The 19791-nt window shown below is 32.1% G+C and overlaps 1 protein-coding gene across 1 annotated transcript in view; it reads left to right on the top strand.

Annotated features, from left to right (window-relative positions):
- The first annotated feature begins 12364 nt into the window (after positions 1-12364).
- Positions 12365-19791, top strand: part of LOC6053530 — a 258989-nt gene continuing 251562 nt past the window's right edge. The window contains 1 exon segment of the mRNA XM_038263395.1: positions 12365-13494. The gene's annotated coding sequence lies outside the window, so the exon portion shown is untranslated.

Here is a 19791-nt window from a genome sequence, read left to right on the forward strand (position 1 = left end):
TCGCTTGATTGGCAACTTTTATTGAAGAACCTAAAAGAAAATTCCAACTCCAATATTTTATTGTTACAAAATAAATTTTCAGAAGCACACATTTAAAAAAAATCAAAATTGATTCAACCTTTTTGCGACTTCAAAACGGATTCTACTCCAATATGATCACATTTGTCCGAAGATAAAGTATGTTGAGGAAATCCAGCTATAAAAACTGCAATAAAAAAAAACTAATAACTAAACCTAAAAACTTAAACTTCAAATACTTCAATGCAAAAAACATAAATACATAAAAAACATTAAAACATTAAAACATTAAAACATTAAAACATTAAAACATTAAAACATTAAAACATTAAAACATTAAAACATTAAAACATTAAAACATTAAAACATTAAAACATTAAAACATTAAAACATTAAAACATTAAAACATTAAAACATTAAAACATTAAAACATTAAAACATTAAAACATTAAAACATTAAAACATTAAAACATTAAAACATTAAAACATTAAAACATTAAAACATTAAAACATTAAAACATTAAAACATTAAAACATTAAAACATTAAAACATTAAAACATTAAAACATTAAAACATTAAAACATTAAAACAATAAAACATTAAAACATTAAAACATTAAAACATTAAAACATTAAAACATTAAAACATTAAAACATTAAAACATTAAAACATTAAAACATTAAAACATTAAAACATTAAAACATTAAAACATTAAAACATTAAAACATTAAAACATTAAAACATTAAAACATTAAAACATTAAAACATTAAAACATTAAAACATTAAAACATTAAAACATTAAAACATTAAAACATTAAAACATTAAAACATTAAAACATTAAAACATTAAAACATTAAAACATTAAAACATTAAAACATTAAAACATTAAAACATTAAAACATTAAAACATTAAAACATTAAAACATTAAAACATTAAAACATTAAAACATTAAAACATTAAAACATTAAAACATTAAAACATAAACAACATAAAAAATATATAAAAACGTAATAACATAAAAAAATTAAAACAACTTAAAAAACTTGAAAAACTTGAAAAACTTGAAAAACTTGAAAAGCTTGAAAAACTTGAAAAACTTGAAAAACTTGAAAAACTTGAAAAACTTGAAAAACTTGAAAAACTTGAAAAACTTGAAAAACTTGAAAAACTTGAAAACTTGAAAACTTGAAAACTTGAAAACTTGAAAACTTGAAAACTTGAAAATTTGAAAACTTGAAAACTTGAAAACTTCAAAACTTGAAAACTTGAAAATTTGAAAACTTGAAAACTTGAAAACTTGAAAACTTGAAAACTTGAAAACTTGACAAACTTGAAAACTTGAAAACTTGAAAACTTAAAAACTTGAAAACTTGAAAACTTGAAAACTTGAAAACTTGAAAACTTGAAAACTTGAAAACTTGAAAACTTGAAAACTTGAAAACTTGAAAACTTCAAAGACTTCAAAACTTGTAAAACTTGTAAAACTTGAAAACTTGAAAACTTGAAAACGTGAAACACTTGAAAACTTGAAAACTTGTAAAACTTGAAAACTTGAAAACTTGAAAACTTGAAAACTTGAAAACTTGAAAACTTGAAAACTTGAAAACTTGAAAACTTGAAAACTTGAAAACTTGAAAACTTGAAAACTTGAAAACTTGAAAACTTCAAAACTTCAAAACTTGTAAAACTTGTAAAACTTGAAAACTTGAAAACTTGAAAACTTGAAAACTTGAAAACTTGAAAACTTGTAAAACTTGAAAACTTGAAAACTTGAAAACTTGAAAATTTGAAAATTTGAAAACTTGAAAACTTGAAAACTTCAAAACTTGAAAATCTTCAAAACTTGAAAACTTCAAAACTTCAAAACTTGTAAAACTTGTAAAACTTGAAAACTTGAAAACTTGAAAACTTGAAAACTTGAAAACTTGAAAACTTGAAAACTTGAAAACTTGAAAACTTGAAAACTTGAAAACTTGAAAACTTGAAATACTTGAAAACTTGAAAACTTGAAAATTTGAAAACTTGAAAACTTGAAAACTTCAAAACTTGAAAACTTGAAAATTTGAAAACTTGAAAACTTGAAAACTTGAAAACTTGAAAACTTGAAAACTTAAAAACTTGAAAACTTGAAAACTTGAAAACTTGAAAACTTGAAAACTTGAAAACTTGAAAACTTGAAAACTTGAAAACTTGAAAACTTGAAAACTTCAAAGACTTCAAAACTTGTAAAACTTGTAAAACTTGAAAACTTGAAAACTTGAAAACTTGAAAACTTGAAAACTTGAAAACTTGAAAACGTGAAACACTTGAAAACTTGAAAACTTGTAAAACTTGAAAACTTGAAAACTTGAAAACTTGAAAACTTGAAAACTTGAAAACTTGAAAACTTGAAAACTTGAAAACTTAAAAACTTGAAAACTTGAAAACTTGAAAACTTGAAAACTTGAAAACTTCAAAACTTCAAAACTTGTAAAACTTGTAAAACTTGAAAACTTGAAAACTTGAAAACTTGAAAACTTGAAAACTTGAAAACTTGAAAACTTGAAAACTTGTAAAACTTGAAAACTTGAAAACTTGAAAACTTGAAAATTTGAAAACTTGAAAACTTGAAAACTTCAAAACTTGAAAATCTTCAAAACTTGAAAACTTCAAAACTTCAAAACTTGTAAAACTTGTAAAACTTGAAAACTTGAAAACTTGAAAACTTGAAAACTTGAAAACTTGAAAACTTGAAAACTTGAAAAACTTGAAAAACTTGAAAAACTTGAAAAACTTGAAAAACTTGAAAAACTTGAAAAACTTGAAAAACTTGAAAAACTTGAAAAACTTGAAAAACTTTTAAAATTTGAAAAACTTGAAAAACTTGAAAAATTTGAAAAACTTCTAAAACTTCTAAAACTTCTAAAACTTCTAAAACTTCTAAAACTTCTAAAACTTCTAAAACTTCTAAAACTTCTAAAACTTCTAAAACTTCTAAAACTTCTAAAACTTCTAAAACTTAAAAAACTTAAAAAACTTAAAAACTTAAAAAAAACTTTAAAAACATAAAAAAACTTAAAATACTGAAAAAAAACTTAAGGACAAACTAAGAATCTTTAAACTTGAAAAATCTTTATAAAACTTAATAAAAACGGAAGGCTATTTTTTTTTAATTTGCGTAAAATTTCAACATTACGTGAAGCATCCACACCGTTTTCTAGTAAAACTAAACTTAGTTTTTGCTTGCTTCAAACTTTATAGAACACATTAGGGGGCGTTCTTTTATTACGTAACGCAAAAGTTTTGATTTTTTTATACAGGGGGTGGGGAGGCCTTGTTTAAAAAAAAACTCCCAACTGCGTTACTTAATAAAAGAGCGCTCTCTTAGGCTGTTCAAAATATTTTTAAAAGTTTATAAGCGTTTGTTTGTCATATGTTTTATGTTTTATAAACTGCAAACAACCTAAAATGCCAGAAAATGTTTTCGTCAGTACATAAAAATATTGGAAAATAATAATTGCAAAACAACTAAACTGGTGTATAATGCATTTAAAAAAACTTGTATCATTCAAATGTTGAAATCATGACTTGTGATTTAAATTTTTAGACTTTATTTTTCTATTTTTGTTGACTCAATTCTCTAATTTTCAATCAAACATCAAACCGCCAAGCCTTGCCGGATCAATTGGATCGTATGAAGAAATTCAATTTTCCTCACAAATTGAGTGCTACATTACAAGCTCTGGTTTCCAGCTTTGAAAAGACCAACCCACCAAAATCACTTTTATTAACCTGTCTCGCAAAGCTGCCGAGCGCGTTCAACATTTGCGCCCATAAAAAAACAGCCCATCCAAAAGGTCGTAAAAAATGTGCGTATAGTAGTCACATCTTATACCCTATCTTCTTTTAAAGCGAAGAAGGAGGAAAGGTCGGCTATATTGAAAGCAGCAGGTATTTTGCATTTCCGGCATGCCTCCACCGTGCAGGAAATGACGAGCCAGCAGTTCGTGATTGTGGTGAAAGGAAGGCAAATTTTCCGGTTTTCCTCCGTCCCTTAAGTCTGGCCGGTTTGGCACGTAATCTCTGCGTCTTGTCCTGTGAAGGTGGTGGTTGCACACGCGATTGGCATTCCACAATCTATCGGTCGTATGGGATCGTAAAAAAGGTATTACAAGTAAAGGAAGTCTGGGAAGAAAGCAGCAAAGGATGTCCTTTTCTTTGGCTTGTGGACTTAAGTCTTGACTTTACTTATTTTATGAGGCAGCGACGCGATTGTTGTTACGTTTTATGCATCAGGTTTGATTTTTTGTGCAGGTTGACTAATGATAAGCTTTTGTTGGAATTGTTTCGTAACTTGCATGAGCCTTTCTCTGCTTTTTGCAATTCGACCTAACTTTTTTTGGTAAGTGTGATTTTTTGTATAAATGTCTTATGTTTAACTATGTTGTTATTTTGTATAATACCTTGAAATTAAAAAAAATGACAATAATTTGAATCTATCATTGCCAAAAATCGTTTTTAATGAACTTTATTCATTTTTTCATACTGGTAAAAATGCAAACGTTTGTCCTTTAAAAAAGGGACGCATCAAGTTTGATCAAATTATGAGTTTTGGAAAGTATCAAATAACTCTCGAAAAATTGTTGTTGAAAAATTATTAAGTGCAACATTTTCGAGGTAAAGTAATTTTGATGTAATGAGCAATTCCATGTCAAATAGGGAATCGGTTGTACCCGACCCTCTCCGATTTCAATGAAACTTTGTAGACATGTTATCCTACGCTTATATAAGCCATTTTTGTGTATATGGAGCCAGTTACACTGGATAATTACATTTGAGATGGGCATAAGTGTTTTCAATATTTTTCTATTTCGTAATTTAAATATTGCTGTATCTCGAAGCCGTTGCTTCGTATCAAAAAGTGGTCAAAGAAAAACTTGTAGGAAATTTGATGGGCTTTCAAAAAAAAAAAAAAACACAGAGACAAAAAAAACCTCTCCACTTTTATGAGATTTTTTTATTTTTAAGGTTGAAAGTCAAATTTGAAGGTGAGCCCACGATTTTTTTCGTTCAAATTTTTTGTAAAAATAGCCTAAGATGTTACAAAAAGACTCACGAAAAATGCAGGATGGAGCAACCCACCTAAAAAAATCAAAATAATATTTACTGAAACTGTTTTTTTCAAAAGTGCTCTAAACATCAAAAAATTTGCAAAAACCGATACGGGGAATCGATTCTCCAGACATATTGACCATTGTCCTAAGTCCAATCCTTGTAAAGTTACAGCGGTTTTAAAAATAAAAATGTTGAAAAATAGGTTTTTTAAGGTTTTTGGCAATTTCTTTATGACAGACTTGACTTTTCAGTCTCGAAAATATTTTTACCGGAAAGCTCGTCCAATTTCCCATAAGTTTGTCTTTAACAGCATTTCAATTGGATTTATGGGCTTACAGATATAATCTAATTACATTGCTCATAATTCTATTTTTTCAACATTTTTATTTTTAAAATCGCTGTAACTTTACAAGGATTGGGCTTAAGACAATGGTCAATATGGAGACTTTTATGTAAAATTGTCTGGAGAATCGATTCCCACTATCGGCTTTTGCAAATTTTGATGTTTAGAGCACTTTTGAAAAAAAAAAAAATAGTTTCAGTAAATATTTTTTTGATTTTTTTAGGTGAGTTCTTTTTGCATTTTTCGTGAGTCTTTTTGTAACATCTTAGGCTATTTTCACAAATGAGGAGCGGCCGTGGCTGACTGGTTACGGCGTTCGCTTTGTAAGCGAATGGTCCTGGGTTCGATTCCCATCTGCTCCCAACGAGAAAGTATAGGAAATATAAATCTTGAAACTCTGAACGGGTACGAAAAATCAAAGTCGCTCGAGTCGGGGTTCGATCCCCCGTCCTTTGGATTGGTAAGCAAAAATGCTAATCACTAGGCCATCGCGACTTGGTAGGCTATGGCTGGAATTAGGAATACTGTTACTGTTACTATATACGCGCTGGGTCCTTGTCCATTTGACAAGGGTTCGGAAGTTCTAAATAACGTTTGAATCCGATTGGTGCAAACGTTCTTCAGGGCGGGGCTTGTCGACAAAGCTGAAGTACCTCGCGCTCGGCTAGCCAGCGTAGAAATGGGTCACCGAAGCTCGGCAGAGCTAACACCTTCCAAATGCCTATGCGAGTTATTTGCATGTATAGAATGTAGATCTAAAAATACATGGAAACAACTCAATTTGTAAGAAGCGACCGCGTGGTCCCGTTTGGTTGGTTGCACACACACATCTTAGGCTATTTTCACAAAAAATTTGAACGAAAAAAAAAAATCGTGGGCTCATCTTTAAATTTGACTTTTAAACTTAAAAATCAAAAAATCTCATAAAAATCGAGTGTTTTTTTTTCGGAAAGCCCGTCAAATTCCCTACAAGTTTGTCTTTGACCACTTTTTGATACGAAGCAAAAACTTTGAGATACAGCAATATTTAAATTACGAAATAGAAATTGATATATCTAGGGAACGGGAAAAACAAAAATAATAACGCGGTGGCATGCATTTTGTCCATACTTTTCTTTGTCTCAAAAGGTTGCGGTCCCCTAGACATATCATAACTTTTCAAAAATATAAAAAAAATGGATCTGTATTTTTTTTTAAATAATGTTTAATAAAAAGTCGGCATTTTTCCCATGCACCATTTTTTTTATTATTCCTCATCAATACCTACAACTTAACCGAAGACACCAAACCGATCAGAAAATTTCTTCAAAAGATACAAATTATCGAATATTTACGTACAATTTTTGTCTTCTTTAGTCATAGGGATGGCCTCCAAAAAGTGTAAGCAAAATAAAAAATATACACGAAATCGCCCGATTTCGTAGAGAATCGCACAAGGAGGAATTAGACTAAGACAAACAAAATTGCCTTTTTTTTCATTTTGACAGTTTGACAAACTCGCAAACAAAGCAAAGTGTATGTTGGCTGACGTTTATGCTGTTTGCAGACAGACAAACAAAGGGAAACTTTTAAGCTTTAAAAACTGCGAGTTTTTTGTTAGTTTGTTTGTTTGTCATAGTCCAATACCTCTTTCAGTGGTTTCAAAAATAAAAATGTAGAAATGGCAGGTTTCGGCCATGTTTTGTGGTTTTGGCCATTTCTATAGATAAAACTTGATTATTCAGTCACCAACATAGTTTTAGTTAAGAGTTTATCTAATTTCCCATAAGTTAGCCGGAAACACCCTTTAAAATCAGGGTTTGAAAAATTGGAAACACGTTTTATAATGCCATTGATTTTTAATTCTTACACTGGTGGGTCTCGCGGCGCAGGGGTAGCGGCTTCGGCTGCCGATCCCGATGATGCTATGAGACGCGGGTTCGATTCCCGCCTTTATCCACTGAGCTTCTATCGGATGGTGAAGTAAAACGTCGGTCCCGGTTTCTCCTGTCTCGTCAGAGGCGCTGGAGCAGAAATCCCACGTTAGAGGAAGGTCATGCCCCGGGGGGCGTAGTGCCAATAGTTTCGTTTTTTTTTACTGGTTTAGGAATATTTTTTAAATCGTTACAAAATTGATAAAATAATATTTTACGTGTTTTTTTAGTAATTTTATTAGTTTTATTAAATTCTTAAAAAATTCATAGTCATAAAACGCTGAAAAATAACTATTAATAGATATCACTTAAACAATAATAAATTTAAACAAAAAGATAATGATATTTTTTTGGCTTTTAAATATATTTTTAAGCAATAGTGTTTTTAAGCAATAGTAATGTCTATTAAATATTTGATCATTCATTTGAACACTTTTGCTCAAAAATATTTTTAAAATCCAATATTAAATTTAAAACGACCATTCACCTCAAATTTAAACATTTGTTAAATATCAAACAAATCACGAACTAAAATTCTGGAAATTTTGTGGATTATAAAAAAGGTTTGTCAATTTGGCGTGGAAACAAAAATCAAGATTAAATCAAAATATTTATGCGTTGAATTATTGGCCTTCCATAAACCACGTAAATACTTTTGCTTCAAAATGGACACCCCACTTGTGGACAATACGACATTATTTGATAATTTTGATTTTGTTAATAAAACTTCCTTTACATTTTTGTCAGTTTGCCAAAAACTGGATTTTAAATGAAATCAAAAACTTCTTTTTGATGGGATAAAATGAACTAGGTAAACAAATAATATTGATAAATTATTAATTTTAAATTTATTAGAAAATATTGTAAAGCTGACATTAGGAATGTAATAAACAATAGTAGTTAAAAAATAAATTACAATTAATAAACCTTCTTAATTTGTGTCGTGTTTCGTTCAATGAACCCGCACCCAAATCCATGTTAGAGCTACTGTGAACTTGGAGGGGTCGCGTTTTCTATAGAACCATCCTATTGGTGCACTCTGTTCAATGCAATGTTGGCCTGAGGGCGATGATGAGGGCATCCACAGGAGCCAAAACTATTCAATCATTATTGGATTTCCTCGCAGTGTCAAAGCCATCGGTTTGGCTCCCCTCCCTCATCAAACGAAAAAAAGTACCCTGAAGAGAAACATTCTTCTTGCTCAAAAACATCACCCTACTGGGAATAAATCGACACACACGCACTTTTCCATCACTCTAGCTAGATTTTCCCCCTCAGGACTTGAATTTCCGAGCGGCACTCAGCAACGAAAACAGTCGTCAGCCGGGCAAATGTGTGAGCATAAAACTAGAATAATGCTATTGCTACCACTCCATATAAAATTAGGTGCGGTGTTTAGGGTGAATTAGATTGTTAGGGGGAGAGGGCAGAAAGATAACAAAAAAAAAAAAAAACAGCAGACTGTTGCGTGTCCCACCGTCGTGTGCCGAATTATTTTCATTTTTTAATTTCCATTAAAACATACCGAAATGTTCTGGTATCGAAAGCATATTGAAAAGTAAATTGTATCCAGTTGAAAACGCGAAAATTGTTATTTTCACACATTTTCCAAGAAAGTTCCGCCGAAATTCGAACCGAAGCTCTTTGGGTTACATTCTATCTCTTTACCATTGCGTTACGAACTCTTGTTCAGTGATGGCATTCTCGCACTCTTGGGAGAAAAATATCATCTTTCTCGAGTTCTCGCCGCGAGTCCCAAGCTGCCCGAACGCTCGCGGCAAGAGCGAGAACGCGAGAAAAAAGGCGAGCGCGAGCGAGGAGTCAGAACACACTTAGGTTTTGGTACACGTACAACTCTTCAACTGCAAAAAGGTGAGATGTTTTATTCGTTGATTGACAGAAAAGCTGACAACGTTTGTCAGTGGCTTATTATTCACCGGATGACAGCGGAATCAAGTTTTTGTGTAGTAATATTTTAGTTTAAAGAAATGTTTTTGCTAATCAGCATGGAATCAAACTCAGTTGAATCCAGAAACGACGTGAGTAGTGCCACGTGCTGCAACATTTGCTCAAATAGGGGTCGTAGCGCATGAGAGTCGGAAGGATATCAACGGTGTCCCCGGAACGGAGTTTATTTACGGTTCCCAAAAGCCTTTGACTAATGACGCTACTGTGGATGTTTCCCGCCGGCCTTTTTCCGTCTCACTGCCCGCAGGATTCGATTTTGCGATGCTAATGATGATTCATCCTTGCGCGCGCGGCGTAGACGAGACCGATGATGCTTCTTGGTGATAATGGTTTCCTTTCAAGGCCCCTTCCCGGTGTGCGTCGCGCCCGGTGACCTTGGTCCTAATTTCGGAGGTAATCGGACGTGAAAATGGTAGACCAGACGAAAAACGGGCAGACTTTTACGCGTCACTGGTTTCGCGTGAACAGGATGTTGGAGCGTCCTTTAAAAAATATAAAAGCAATATTTTTTCACATTTTCTCAATATTTCATCATCGCATTTTTGCCGCCATCTTTTGGATTTAAAATTTCTAAAACATTTTAAAGAAGTTTTAAACTCTTTAATTAAGGGTCATACATAAGCCCGACAACCAAAAATCAGACAACAACAAAAATCGTGATTCTATTTTCCGAAGATTTAAGATTTAAAGATAAAATACATATTTTGGAATTTTAGCATAAAAAGAATAATTTTAGCTATTAAAATACAACAACAGAGAAGTCTACAAAAAATTTTAAAAATAAAAAAAAAATTCAATTAAAATTTTAAAGCATTAAAATTTTAATATTTTTAAATTTCTGTATTTAATTTTTTGTTATTTAATTTTTGGTGTTTTATGATTTTGAAATTTTATGATTTTACAATCTATGAATTTAATTTTAGAATCAAAGATTTCAATTTTTAATTTCAGACTAAAATTTATAGATATAGTACATATTTTGGAATGTTAGAATTTAAAAAGTTTTGAATTTTAGCATTTAAAATATTGTAGTATTTCCATAAAAAATGAATGAAATGAAATAAAATAAATGAAATTTAAAATTTAGCTTTGTTTATTTGCTGTTTAAAAATTGTTTTATTTTAAAATTAAAGATTCTTTTAACTATTTTTTTTTTATTTTAATGTTTAATATACAGTCCAGACTCCTTTATCCGAAGCCTCGATTATCCGAAGTTCGTTTATCCGAAGGTTTGTATGGTACTGCGTATAATCAATCGAATCGTGACCAAAACAAGTTTTTTTTGTACTATTTTATTTTCTTGCTTTCAACACCAAATTCGATGTTTGTGGCATTATTTTAGTCAGTTTTGAGTAGTTGTTTGCCTATTAAATTACAAAATGATTTAAAAATTCGTAATCACTTTAGCGCAGTTCTGGGGTCATACTTAAGCTCGATTATTAAAAACAAGACAATTCGATTATGCATAGTGAAATTTTTCGAATAATTGAGTTTGGATTGTATTGAAATTTTATGATTATTAAATTTCTTGATTTTCATATTTGTATTTATTTTGGAATTTTGCATCATAAGAATTTTAGGAAATTAGAGTTCTAAAATTTTTATAAATTTGGGAATTTAAAAATATTTGAATTTTAGAGGCATCGAAAGAACTTTTAAGTGCCAATGTTCTAAAAATCTTAGATAATAGTTCCAGTTAAAAAAAAATAATTGTAAAAATTTTAAAATATTTGAATTTTCGAATTTTAGATTTCCAGAATTACGAAAATTTGAAATTTAAGTATTTCAGGATATATTATTTAAATATTCAGAAGTTTTTGTTTCGCTTTGATTTTTTTTTGAAAAAGAATTACATGATTTATCACAAGATACTTTATTCTGAAAAACAAGAGGAATTTTATTTTTTTTTGTACGGTTTTGTACGTATTTTAAACTGAGCTGGCTCATAAATCTTTGGAAAATATTTGTTACAACAGATTTGTAGAGAAAAGTTTTACCTAAAAATCCCTTATGCAGTTATTTTTATTGTCAAAGATATTTTAATTTAATCACAACCATACTTAAGGCTGTTTTATGTAATGGCATTCGAAAATTAATATGAAATAAATGGATGTCTTTAATGAGGATTATCTTTTAACAATCAAAACAGATTTAGAAACATTAAAAGAGCACTAAAGATAGGAATTTTATCAAAAATCTGCTATAACTAATATTTTCTAATGTCGATTTAACATTTCGATTGGCCTTCTAGGTCTGTTAAAAATCCGTACAATCTTAAACCAATTTTTTCAAACGCCGTGTTAACCGATGGATTATTTTTATCTATAGAGTTATCTACGTGCGCATGTATTGCGTGTACGTACACGAAAAAGATTGAGGTTAAATTTTGTACCAGCCAGCAAACCAAATAGCGTGCTAGTGTGCGTGAGCGCGGGCTTAGATAACTCTAAACTGGATAATCTTTTTTTATATAGGATAGTGTGTGTGAACTCCGTGTAAAAGGGGTGTCAAACTAAAAAGTGACCCCGTTCGTTTGACAACATCGGGGTTTGATTGTAATTTTATGAAAAAAGTACATAGCTAAAAAACGTCAGCAAGCAACTCTCCATTGCTGATGTTCTGAAAATGTTGTTTGAATAGAGGAAAGCTGCAAAAGTGATGAAAATAGGTCTAAAGGGTTAGTGTGATGAAAATTGATAAATTTTCCCCAAATTCTGATTCAGGCCGGTGAAACCTCGATGGAAACAGAATCGGCGTGGATGAAGCCAATTATTATAAATTATAATAAGATACCCCATCCAAGATTCATTCACAGAAAAATGTGTTTCACCCGAGGTTTCCATTCTTTTTTCAACAAATCTGTACTCTTTCTAAAAAAAATCTGCGTGGCAGCAAAGCCCGTAGCGTAAGCAGAGTCCGCTCCCCTTTAAGTTTTGCTCCGCTCTCTCGCTCGTGTTCTCTCTCGCTGGGTCTCGCCGCTCGCTTGTGCACTTTTCTTCTCTTCGACCACAGACTTCAGTTTCCAGCAAACCTTCGTCGGGTGCAGACGTGTGTGGTGCCGTATTTCTGTCCGCGCGTGTGTTCCGTTTGATTTCGTGTGTGTGTTGTTGTGCCTCACCCACACAGGGGTTGGATATCTACTACCGTGGTGCGGTTTTGTCGGTGTGCGTGTGTTTGCAGCCAACATTTTTGGGGCTGGATTTGCCTTTTTCCGAGGGATTGTTGCATTTTTATTCCTTTTTTGTGGAATAAAACGTATTTTTTTTTTTCCACAAGTGACAGCTCGCTCTCTCCGTGGGTGTGTGGAATTTGGCCGCAAGAGTGCGCGGAAGGGCAGCGGATCCCTGATCCTGTTGGAAGGGAATGAATGAAAAGAAAAAGTTTGTCAGATTTGTGTGCTTGCTGGCCTCTCTCTACAGTGTAAAATCTGTGCATGTGTGCGGTGTGTGAGCAATTTTCGATGCAGTTGTCATCCGGATTGCAGCAAAGTTCGACGGGTTGAAGCGTTTTGATGGTTACAAAACAGTTAAATCGTAGCTTTAACAATGAAACGCGTTGAAATTAGCGAAGATTTACTGCAAAATCTACATCCAAAGTGACGTGAGAGAGAAAGGGGAAAACGAGAAAAAAAGGCAAAAAACATTGCGTACAACGCCTGCTTTGTGTGCGCGTTTGTCTGTGGGTGACTCGTCGTCGTCGTCGATGTGTGAGTGAAATATTTACCACAGACAACAAAACGTCGTCGTCGATGTTGTTTTTGTTGTTGGCGCAAATTTATGGTGCATTTTCGAAAGGAAAGGAATGAAATCGCGCTGGTTTCGATGAAAATGGAATCAAATTAAAATTTTCCGTACAAAAGTGAAAGAGATCGTGATTGCGTGTTTTGAAAACAGTGTTGGTAAAATTTTAAAGGAAGCATTGTAGTGATTTTTCAACTCAAAAGTATACACACACATATCAAAAATCAAAATAGAGTAGATTTTGGATTAGAAGCGACCTCGATACACAGCAACCCGTTCCCGTCCAGCATCGTAAAGTAGAGGAAGCAACAACAACATCAACAAGAGAGTTTCGGCCTGTTGGCAGTTTTACCTGGAGATTTTGACAAACAGCATCGTAAACATCAGCGGAGTCAACGTGAAATCGACTGAAAGGTAAGTGCAAATGACAGTTACCGAAAAGAGGTGACACCATACACGGTAGAGTGGTCAATGGAGGAGAGTTGGGTGCAATTAGCATGTTTTGCCGCGCCGAGCATTAGCGGTAGAAACAGGTTCCTCCCCTCCATGGCCGGGCAAGGTGCTTCCTGTTGGAAATTTGTCTCTTTGTCACAAGCGTAGCATGAAACTTATTTAGAATTTAAAAAAAATCTATATTTAAGAAATGTCTAGGGAATTTTCTTAAAATTAAAGTATCTTGTCAATGCTATGCTATGCTATGCTAATTAAAGTATCTTGTCTTATAACATGATTCATTTCCATTAATAAACGAACACTTTGTTTTACAAGTTGAATAATTAAAACTTTTGATGTAAAAATATGGAAAGTCACACAATATAAATCATTTATTTTCTATAATCAAAAATAATTATAATCAAAAAAAAAATCGGATATTTTTTCCTGCTACATATTTTTTCCTAATAGTTCTATAAGTTTGCCGATTGATTGATCAGAAAAACTTTTTCAAGGTACAGATGATTATATTTTTGCATTTGAGCAGTTCTTTGAGATTTTGGCCATCCGTTTTTTTGCACAGATTTTTTTTGCTGGTTTAAATCAGTTTTTTTTTGTTACTTACATAGATTTTCTAAAACATTTTTTTTTTGGTTTTTGATATGTTTAGGGGACTTAAAGCAATATTTTCAGAAAATTTCAGAATAAGCAAAATATCTTTTACTAGATCTTTTATCAGTTCAATAGTTTTAAAAAGGTCCAAAAACAGTTTTTTTTAATTTTGGCTTTCTGGGTGTTTTTGAAAGTCCCTGACTAAGACTGTTGTTGGCCTTTCTAATCTCTAATCTAATCTAATCAGACCCTAGCGCAGCCAATCATTCGAAGGGATCCTGGAGAGTGCCTTAGGTTAGATGACGCCTAGCACTCTTCTTGTCATTTATTAACATTTGTAGTGCGCCATTGCATTGAAATACATTGAAACATCACAAGTGTTAAAGCGGCCAGCCCTACTCCGTAAAGCCGTATCGCAGAGATGACTCGTAATTGGGTTGAGTTTGAGCACTGAGTGTTCGGGGTGGATCGAACCCCGCCTCGAGGGACTTTGATTTTTGGTTCATATTCATAATTTCAAATTTATGTTCAAGAAACAGAATTTCCTTTTTATGCTTTTTGGGTGTTTTTGAAAAAATCCTTACCAAGTTGTTTTTTTCTGTTTTTTTTCAAATGTTTTTTTTGTGTGTTGAACACAAAAACTTAAGAGGCAATTTTTTTTAGAATTTTTTTTTTGAAAAAAAATCTTAAAGAAGGTTTAAAAAATAATAAACTTCATTTTTCATCGCAGTTTTCAAATTTGTGGAAGTAGTGCCCATGTTTGGTAAACTTATAGTTTTTCTTTAAAATTTTTAGGTCGCAGTTTTTTATTATTTTTAAAGCTGTGCCTTAACATAAAATCTAGCCCAACATTTGAAAATGTTAAAAAAAATCATTGTTTTTAGCTCTCTCAAAAAGCTATTCTTGATCAGGGGCCATCCATAAACTACGTTGTCATTTTTTGGAAATCTCATTTTAGTATAGAGCGTTACTTCAAAATGATTTTAACTTGAAAACAATGCATTTTATCAGTATATTTTGTTATTTTTGTTTTTTTGAAAAACAAAATTTTTTAAATGGAAAAACACGGGCACTACCCTTAAATATTTCAAGATGGCGACGGTTTTTTCAAAAAAGCACACTTTTATCCTTTTATTTTTTTAAAATACATTTTTTTTGTCAAAAATATGTAGGTTGGCGAAAGATTTTTTTTGACTATTTTGTAATCTTTTGCAAAATAAATAAATAAATAAAATAAACGTTTTATGTAGTTTTTTTTAAGGAAACTAATTTTTTAAAGCTAAAAATTGCTTCAAAAGATACAGATTTTTGAGTTTTCACATACCATTTTTGTATGGACAAGGGTGGTCCAAATCTGGAATCAAAGATTGACCCATCACTAGGCTAAATTCCAAATTTGAGCTCATTCTGACCACGGGAACCCCTTCCTCTAATCGCTTGAAGTTTGTATGGGAAAAATTGTTTAAATGTATGGAAAAAAGCAACTATTTCCTATGGAATGCGCAAAATCTATCCAATTCTTACCAATTCTTGGAACTAAGATCTTGATTATCTTCATCTTAGAATTTTTGTTGGAATTTCTGATAAATTATTACAATGCCTTAGCAAAACTCATCATAAAAAACACCTTGAAAATTAAAGAAATAATTTGACACTGAATAAAAGCTACTGTAAGTACTATCAGTTAAACTATAAATTGTTTCACATCTCAGTAAAACCTCAAACACCTTGATCCTAACAAATGTCGTTTCTGTCAGGAGGTCAGGAATCTTCCAGGATTCACTCCCAACAAGAATTGCTCTCACACGCTCACTCTCCAAAAATCCTGCCCGCGCTCTCCCTCAAACTTTCTGCACACTTGTGTTGGTGCACTCTGGATCCCCCACCCTAAGAAGGGTGAGGCCGCTGCCCTCCGTCCCTTCGTTCCCTGATTCCCCGGCAAAACCGGGAGCTAATGAAATATATCCTGACCGGGAGCAAACCAAGGAAGCAAAACGTAAACGAATCAAATACGGCCAAACCCTGCGGTTCTGGATTGTCGTAAAAAAGTTGTTATCAGCAAATGAAGAAAGAAAAAAAAGGGAAAAGTCAGCAATTCCACTCTTGCCGACGACAGTCCTTGTGACAGAGTGTGTCAATCTGCAAAACAAACCTTTGGCTATGAGGACGATCAATAAAGTTGGCGAATGAAGCGGTCTTGTACAGTCAGGCTCGTTAATCAAACTTAAAGTACCCCGAAGTTCAGGGCCTGAACTGTCGTTATCACGACTTCATTAAACCCATGAAAAGCTTTGCAGATTAAGAATTCGGAACAATAAAAACAGCGCTCATTAAAATTTTATCACTTGCTCTGGCGCCCATTATCGCGGGCCGTCGGGCAATTTTGAGTAAAAATTTTGCTCGTTCCAATTCGGGCACGATCGGGCCGAAAATTTCCACGCAGCACACCGTTGTGTAATGCATTTATCTTGTTTTTTCCCCCGTTGCTGCTGATGCGCCTGAACATCACCAACAACAACCATTTTGCCAATTGAATTGCCGAAGCCGATAAAAGATGACGTTAATGCTATTTAAATTTAACAATTATACCGTCGGCGGTACCGCTTTGGCTCCCGAGAAAAAAAAATGAAAAAAAGGGTAGGAAGTGGAGGGGCACTTTTACTCTTTCGGTTAATTACTGTGTTTTTTTTCTGGTTTTCTTTTTGCCGCGTTGAACATAAGATAGCACAGTGTAAAAATTTTAAATTTTAAAATATAGATAGATAAAAGCATAATGTACTTTTTCACATTCTTTCTATTAAGTCAAACTTTTGAGTAACAACATTTATTGTAAATGATGGTTTTATACACGGAGAAAAAAGAGTTCCCAAAATCGTTAACAAGCGTTCATGAAAATGGGAACCATGAACAAAGTGTTCAAATCCCATGGTACGATTTCCAAAAACGTACCATGGGATTTGAACACTTTGTTCGTGGTTCCCATTTTCATGAACGCTTGTTCACGATTTTGGGAACTCTTTTTTCTCCGTGTACACAGAGAAGACTGGCGCCTTAGCCCGAGTGACCATGAGCTATATCAGCGTGACATTTCTATCGAGTATCCCGTACTGATGGGCTACATACACACAGAAAAAATATGTGAATTTACTCGACACAGAAAAAATGAATCACATGTAAACTCAGTTCATGTAATCTTGAGATTCGACGTAAACGGTTGAATCACACGTAAAATCATGTTTTTACGTATAATTTGTTGCAAATTTACAACAAATTTTAAATTTCAATGTTAAATTACGTGCAAAAGTGTTACTTCATAAATGACGTAACATTCGGATTTTTTTTGTGTGTATCTGTATGTAATATTACATCAAGTTTAAAAAAAGTTTTTTTTTTTGCACCTGCACCAAGGCTTAACAATTTGTTGGTTTGATATTACCTTTTGCCTTTCTTACAAAAGAAAGGTTTGAGGTTTGCTTTTAGAAAAACGCTTTTTTCAGAAATCTTAAAGAAATCGTGCACGGCGAGGATTCGTCCCAGGAAAAAATCCTATTACTAAATTGAAGGTTTAGATGCGCTCTTTCGATTGAATTTTGGCCCGAAACCCGGAACTCAAAGTATGATTTTTGAGAGCTCTTTTTTTCTGAAATACATGGGCGATGTCTGTATCCACTCTTAAAAATTTATGTCTTCCATCACTGGAAAACCGCTCGTAAAACCCACAATTTTTATAAGTCAGATCTGTAGCCGTGGGGTCGGAGACGAACATTTTATTTTTCGATTCACAATTTTCGACCAGTAAATGTGGTCAAAGCCATTTTTAGAGGTATTTTTTGGACTATTTTACAGATAACACTATCAAATTTAAAGAATTCAGTTTCAAACAAAAAGCCATTCGAAAACATGCGCCATAAACTGTTTGGGCTCAAAATTTGAAGCTTTTCCAACATGTATTTCCAGAGATATAACGATTTTAGTGTTTTCCGTCTTATTTTTACCCTATTTTTTCCTGTTAAATTTTTGGATTTATACAAAATCATATACTGAACATCAAATTCGAAGTCCCGACTCGTTCTCGCTCGAAAGCTCGACAAGTTAAGTCGAAGCTTCAACGCCAGCGCGTTTACGCTTGCGCGTGAAAGTGTTCTTTCTGGCTTCTCATAATTGATCGACAAAGTGCAATAGCGATACATATTTTTTTAAGTTAATCATAGACTAACATTATAGACATTATAGATCCTTTATTTTTTTCTAATAATGTCAATCCAATATGTTTTTCATAATTAAATTTAAATGTCTTGCGACAAATAATGTACTTCTGAAATTAAAAAAAAATTGGCATTTGAGGTTTAGCCTAAAAAGATTCAAAGCTTTAGGTAAAATTCTCACTGGATGGTATCATTATGTTTTTGAAAAATTTATTGCACCAATATATTTCTCGGAGTTTCATCATTTTTTAAGAAGGGCTCCATTTTACCTCTGGTGATATTAAATTGGGTGTTGTGATTTTACATTCATTTATGTGGAATGTGATAAATTACACACAAAAAGATGCAAATTTACACATTTTAAAAACAACTATCTCCAATGTTGTATCACATTTTTTTTCGTTTGTATACTATTGTATAAAATAAGCAAAATAATGATTCCATGAACATATTTTTTCCTCTAATTTCCAATTATGTGTTTACGATCTGCGGCTTAAACTTGAAAATATTGTTTAAGGATCAAAAAAGGGTTTAATTTATTATAAATGTTTCGAAAAAAACTTACCATCAATTTTATGTGCTTTTCCAGTAAAATTTTCTTTTTTCAGCATTATTTATTGAAATTAAATTTCAAAAGTTGTTGATTATTTTTAAGAAAATTTTGGAATGGGTAAATCATAGGTTTTCAGAAAAAACAAATGCTTTTCTCCTAAGATAAAAAAAACCTAAATATCAAATTTCAACTTAATTTTTAGTAAACTTCAAGTGAACACTATCGCAAATTCAGGGTGGCCACTCATGTCGGGAAAAAGTCGGGAATTTGCCAAAATCAGCAAAAATCTGGAAAAAGTGGAGAATTTGTGATTTTTTGTCAAAGAAAAGTCGGGAATCCCAAGCATACTTATTTGAAAATTATTTTGTAACTCTTAAATAATTTTGTCATATTTTTTAAAATTTTCAAATTAAATTCATTAATTTTTTCTTTAGTAACTTATTTTAAATTTAAGGTTCTTTTCACTCTTTCAATCTTTTTCAGATAGAGGGTGACGATTCTCGAGATTTTCAATTTCTCGGGAATCGAGAGTGGAATTTGGCCATTTCCCGGGACCCGGGAGTTGTTTTTTTGACTATGTCAATAGTGGCAATAATTTAAAAGAAAATGTGAAAAATAAGTTTACTAATTCTATGAAATGTTAATTAATTATCCTCATTATTTAGATGAATTTTATCTACCTTATGGTTGCTTTTTCTAAAAAAAAATCAGCCAAAAAAAATCATAATCTTTTTAATTCTTTATTGAAAAGATTAAAACAGTTAAATACTGACAACTGGATAAATCAGATCAAAACATAGAAGAAATTTATTTTTTTTTTGAACGGATTCTCAAATATTTTTGAAAATTCTTTGAAATCATGTAATCATGTTTTGAGCGTTCTTTGATTTTAAATAAAATAAAATTAAA

This window comes from Culex quinquefasciatus, chromosome 3 (assembly GCF_015732765.1).
Source record: "Culex quinquefasciatus strain JHB chromosome 3, VPISU_Cqui_1.0_pri_paternal, whole genome shotgun sequence".
In the NCBI taxonomy this organism is placed as follows: domain Eukaryota; kingdom Metazoa; phylum Arthropoda; class Insecta; order Diptera; family Culicidae; genus Culex; species Culex quinquefasciatus.